Source organism: Urocampus carinirostris, chromosome 11, assembly GCF_059441175.1.
Source record: "Urocampus carinirostris isolate Australia breed hairy pipefish chromosome 11, RoL_Ucar_1.0, whole genome shotgun sequence".
NCBI lineage: Eukaryota > Metazoa > Chordata > Actinopteri > Syngnathiformes > Syngnathidae > Urocampus > Urocampus carinirostris.
The window spans coordinates 638,118-644,583 of NC_142359.1; positions in this window are offsets into that span (position 1 = coordinate 638,118).

Genomic DNA, 6,466 nt, shown 5'->3' on the forward strand with positions numbered 1-6,466 from the left:
GGGAGAGTAGACGTGGTCAGGATCAAAAACGGGTTGAAGCTGGGGGACAGACAGGAGCAAAAAAACGGGTTGGAGTCGGGTTCGAAAAAAAAAGGCTTGCTTAGTGTAAACTGAGGTTTGCAGACGGACTGACAAAAGGGGACTGATAGGAGCAGATTTAAATAGGGACAGAGAGCCGATCAGAGTCCGAAGCAGTTGGGGCCAAAGGAGCATATATCAGTAATCGTGACACATACGATTTTGTTTAACTCGCCGTATTAAAAATTAATTCTTAACTTTTCAAAACCATCCATTTGACTTCAGATGATATTTTATTGCCGTCATGCTGATGTCATTGGGAAAACAAACATGGCATAAAAAATACTTTTATTTTACTTTAGCATTTTGAGAAGTCCACATGAGTTGGCGATAGAAAGCATCTCCCTCTGATTTTCGGGTCCATAGCCTTTCGTTGAGACGTTGGCTCTGGAGAAACTCCTTTGCACATAAGGTCAAGCTGTTTTACGTACGTGTCAACGTTATTGACGCACAAGCAGACACGGGCAGAAAAGGGGCGGGAAGACCGTGTAGCCGATCGGAATGCAGAACCCATTGAAAATCAGCGATAGAGCGAGGGATTACCGTGTCCCTAAAAAGTCATTCTTTGCCGAGTTTTCCAAAAGCCGGGGATCTCGATTTTATTTTTCCATTAGATAACTTTGCAAAAGACTTGACCCCCGGACCTTGAGCCCGTAAATTAAAGGCTTACTGTGCACAAATCTATCTCGCGCACTTGACTTTTTCCATTTTTTTAAAATGGTTAATTATTCGCCGCTAATAACCTGGATTAAGAAAGGCGGAGGAGTGGAAAAGGGGTCTCGGGGGTCTCAAAGCAACGTGTGTGTCGGACCCTCGCCCGAATTGAAGGTGGAGGCTCGATTTCGCTCATTGAAGCGTCCCTTTACATTAAACGATTGCTACCGACCTCGTAGCGTCCTTGTTCATTGATTAGCGTGAAAGGTGATTGGGTTTTCAGAAATATCATTACAGTCCTTTACAACTTGAGCTATTTTCAGGGGAGCATGAAGGTCGCAGGACTAAAACAAAGTCTGGAGGAACGAGGAGATTCAGAGAGTAAGCCCCACCAACAGAAGCAGGGCTAACACCCCTAAACATGTTTTTGCTTTGGAGGTTCTAAAATCAAATGGTGTTTTAGAGAAGAGCTCAATATATAGATTTTTGTTTTGGTTGTGGATGATGGACCCATGTGGGGGAGGTAGGAACTGGGGCTAGGGGTGCCGAAGGAGAGGGATGGTATTCTTTAATAAAACAGAATACGGAGTAGCAAACGAACATGTCACATGGGGACCAGACCGGAACGGAGGCAGGAAGGGAGAACTCAATTGCGTTGACGATCAAAACTTTTATTTACCGAAATAAAAGTCGTCCAAAACTCAGGGACAGGACAGAACAAACAGGCTTTAACAAAAAAACGTGCAAACACAGGTTTCTGCCGACTCAAACAAAACAGGACAGAGCAAAACAGAACGGGAAATGCAGACAGAAAATGCAATGAGCCAGCACCCACAAAACCCAAAACCCCTCTTAAGAAGCAAACGCGCAAATTAAGCGATCTGCTTCAGCTGTTGCCCAAGGGGCGGGGCCAGCCAGTTGCCACGGCGACCATGCTGGACACGACAGAACATGGGTTTACTAAACAAAGACGTTTCCAAACCAGAATCAAAGACCAAAACTGGAAATGGAAAACACATGGAGCAAAGTAACCAAAAACAAACACAAACAAACCTTGCGTGTTCGTGGAAATGAAAATGACAGAGCTCAACAATCACACGACCGAGTATGGTGTTTAAAAATGTAATTTCTAAAGGGTTTGGGATAATTAGGCACAGGTGTGCCCAGTTCAAACACCAGTTGGGGCCCTCTGGTGGCTGGAGGTGTCCAAACACTAACGTAACCTCCCTGTCAAGGGCCGGTTACCAAACTTAAGTCAAGTTTTTATCAACCGTTCTTAGTAAGTGCCCTCTGATGGTTTGGTTCGTCACATGAGCTAAGTTGCTTATACCTAGAAGTTTCCTGTAGCATCTCCATGGCCTGGAATTTCCTTTCCGGCTATGCTGTGAAAGTCCATGTCTCGCAAGAGTAGAGGAAGATGGAAGTAACCGGCTTTTGCTCTTTGATTTCACTTCTATGTTCTTGTCTCTCTCGATAGGTTAAAGTGTGGATGTGGTTTGAGCTATATTGGAGATCTTCTGACATGATGTTGTGGATTAACTGCAACGGCTTGATGGAAAACATCTGGATGTTATGAGGCAATGTTTATACAGGAAGTACCACGGTGTTGACTGAGCCAAGTCGGAGCGGGAAAAAACACTGTCGATCCTGAGAAAGAATACTGTCGGTCAGAGAAAAACATTACGTAACCACAAGGACACAGTATAAAAAGCTGACCGTCTCCCAGATGGACTTGAACGCGGATGAATGTATGGATGAAATAAACAACGTTCCCTCTCTGTCATAGTTCGTCTCTGTTTATATTTTGGGGCGACGCCCAACGACGTCCTCTCCAAGAATGACAACCCCAAGATATTTAAATTTGGTGACAGGTTCAAACTCTTGGTGGTTTCTGGTAATGTTTGTGCTGATAGCTTGGGAGTTGTCGGTCATTTTGATGGGTTGATGTTTTGTCCAGGAAATTGACTAGATCTCCGAGTTCCTGGTCTTCTCCCACCAGTCTGGCAATATCGAGGGAGGTTAGTGATGTTGGGTCCCCCAATGCTGACTGCACCTTCACGGTAGTCCAGGGTTTTGGTCATGATCTTCTCCAGGAAGTTAGTGAGAAAATGCAGCCTTGTCTCACACGGATTAGTTCCAATGATACCATTTATCAGTCCATGTGGTTGGTAAAGGTGTTTCTACCACGCTATCTAGGTAGCGGAAGACACAATCCTTTTTGACCTGGGCGATGGTTGAGCGGTTGTCGTCCGTCATGTAGTGTGTCTTGGGCAGATACAGCCTGGTGGTGCACATCCTGAAGGGGTTGGTGTTTGAAACGGATACTACTGGTTTCCATGGTTATCAAAAAGAATACACAGTAAAGCCTGCAGATGTTTTTTTTCGTTAATCTTTTCAAGAAAATTCAAAACGCATCACCTTTCTTCTTATTTAGCTAGCAAAGGTAGAAAAATGGGCCGGCGTTGTTGATCCTAAATAGTTGATGCAGCGAGACAAAGGGAATGTTCCGGTCTCCTTGCTAAGTGACGTTTTGAGGTCAGGACATAAGTGTGTGCTTTGTTTACAAGGACTGGTTGCAGGGCGCTAGTCTAAAAACAGAAAAAGGTAGCGCCTCACTTCTCACTGTGAGGAATCTCAGACTTGAAGTTACGCAGTAAATGAAGTGATTTGATAATTGGATGTTTTTTTAAAATGACTCCTCGTAAATATTGGCCACCCGAAGGATTCACATCCATTTTTGGATTAGTATTATCACTCATGTCCAATTACTTTTATCTAATTTCCATTTGAGAACTTGCTCTTTCCATCTTCTTCATTCATCGACGCTTTGCAAATGAAGCGGATGATGGTGCTCCGAATCGATAGCCGTGTGTTATTTGCTAATCGAACGGCTCCTCGAGCCGGCTCTTTGAAGGGGGAGCCGGCTCCCGACCGAAATGAGAGCCGGGTTTCTTCGAAAAGCTTTTTTTCCCTCTTGTGATTGGTCAAAAATGCATTTTTTTTAAGCATTTCATGTTGTTGACTTTAAATTTGTCGAGTTTTTAAAAGGTTAAAACTGTTTTAAGATTTTTGTTTCCTGTATTTTTCATGAAAATGTGTTACTCCATTCGTTTTTTTTACCTAGGAAATATAATGTGGATTCTTATTTTATATTGTTGCACTGAAAAGTCATTAGGTTGAATTGTCAGGACCAGAACGGAGACAGGACCCACCTGCGTTACGTTTCTCTCAGTTTTATTGGAAGAAAGGAAAGGGTTGCACCCACGATCCGGTGATTGCTGGACGCGGGAAGCTGGTCGCTCTGAACGCGGTAGTGGGACTTTTGTGGCGAGCGATGGCGCTGTCGGGAACGGAAAAAATGGGTCAGTTGCCGGGACAGGAGAGAAGAGTTGACGTGGTCAGGATCAAAAAACGGGGAACAGTCGGGAGCAAAAACAGGTGTGAGGTCAGGGTCGAAAAAGCTTGCCTAGAGTAAACTGAGGTTTGCAGACGGACTGACAGGTGACCAATAGACGTGGGTTTAAATAGTGACAGGGAGCCAATCAGAGTCTGAGGCAGTTGGCGCCAAAAGCTGATTCCCATCAGTAATCATGACAGAATTGACATTTTGTGGTGTGTTTTTTTTAGTGTTGCTCGATTTTAAAGTTGCTAAAAATAAAGGAGTTTAAATGAGTTAAAAGTTCACTGTAGAGTGAAGAAATAAAGGCTGTGATAATTTAGACGAACAAAAATCACTTATTTGTTATGCATAATGTCAAGTCAAGTCAAGTCATTTTTATTTGTATAGCCCTAAATCACGAAGAGTCTCAAAGGGCTTCACAGATTGTTACACTATATTACACAAACTATTTTCAACCGACAAGAGGAGTAGGTTATTCGTATGCAATGGAGTAGAAGTGAGTTTTAAGTTTAGATTTAAACATTTCCACTGAGGTTGCAGATCGAATCTCAGGGGGAAGAGCATTCCACAGCACCGGTGCCCGGATGGAGAACGCTCTCGAACCAGCAGAAGACTTTTTTGCTCTCGGGATCATCAGAAGACCAGCACTCTCAGATCGTAGGCTTCGGACCGGGACATAGTGGCAGATCAGATCTGAAAGATAAGAGGGAGCAAGTCCATGTATGATTTTGTACAATACTAAGAGAACTTTGAAGTCACATCTTTGGCTAACTGGGAGCCAATGCAGGTTAGCCAAAATCGGTGTTATGTGATCGTACTTTTTTGTCCTGGTTAAAAGCCTCGCTGCGGCATTTTGTACTAGCTGAAGAGACTTGATTCTGGACTTCGGGAGACCGGAGAGTAGTGCATTGCAGTAATCGAGACGGGAGGTAACAAATGCATGAATTATTGTTTCCGCATCAGACTGAGACAGTATTGAACGGATTTTAGCAATGTTGCGAAGATGGAAGAAGGCAGTTCTAGTAATTTGCTTTACATGCATCTCAAAGGATAGATCAGGGTCAAATATGACACCTCAATTTTTAACTGAGTCACTCTGTGTGATGTGACATTTGTCAATGTCCACAGCAGTTTTTGAGAATAAGTCCCGGCATTTAGAAGGACCAATGACTAACATTTCGGTCTTTTCAGAGTTGAGACGCAAGAAATTGAGTGACATCCACTCTTTTATCTCAGTGAGACAGGCCTCCAAATTTCCACAGTTTAGTGTGGAAGATTCCTCCAACGGAAGATATAGTTGAGTGTCGTCTGCGTAGCAATGGAAGCTGATATTGTACTTGCGAATAATATCACCTAATGGAAGCATGTAAATGTTGAAAAGTAGGGGGCCGAGCACTGAACCCTGCGGAACACCGCAGGTAACATTAAAGGGCTCAGATGTCGTTTCACCATATTTAACACAGTGCGTCCTATCTGAGAGGTAGGATTTGAACCACGAGAGGACGGCTCCTGAGAGACCAATCCATTTTTCCAACCGTTCTAGTAGGATATTGTGGCGCACTGTGTCAAAAGCAGCACTAAGATCCAGCAGCAGCAAAAGTGATGAAGCGCCAGAATCCATTGACATTAGGAGATCATTTGTTACCTTGATCAGAGCTGTCTCAGTAGAGTGGTTAGCCCTGAATCCTGATTGCATGGATTCAAAAAGGTTATTCTCCGATATGAAAGCATTCAGCTGCTGTGCCACTACTCTTTCGAGTACTTTAGAGAGGAAAGGTAGGTTTGACACAGGTCTGTAATTACTTAATATTTCTGGATCAAGGTTGGGTCGTTTCAGTGTGGGTTTAATAACGGCGGACTTAAAAGCTGCTGGAACTACACCTGAGGAGAGTGATGTATCTATAATATTTAGAACTGAAGGCCCAAGGACGCTAAAAAGACTTTTAATAAGTGAACCTGGGAGCGGGTCGAACTGGCAAGTTGTCGGTTTGGCCGCATTCACCACTTGTTTGAGATCATCAAGTGACAGTTCACTAAAACCGGCCATTTTCCCAGGGCAGCCACCCTGTCGTGCATCTGTAAATTTCAGTCCTTTAATACGTGTGGTACTAACAATATCTTTTGCAATTTCTTCCTGTATGCATTGAATCTTCTTAGTGAAGAAGACCATTAAGTCCTGAGCAGAGTGTGTCGAACTGTCTGCGATAGGCTGTTGCCTTGTAAGCGATGCTACAGTGTCAAAAAGGGCTTTGGGGTTGTTCTTTTGAGACGCAATCACCTTCGAAAGGTAGGCCGATTTTGCAGAGGCAAGGGCCGCTTTATACTTTAACAAGC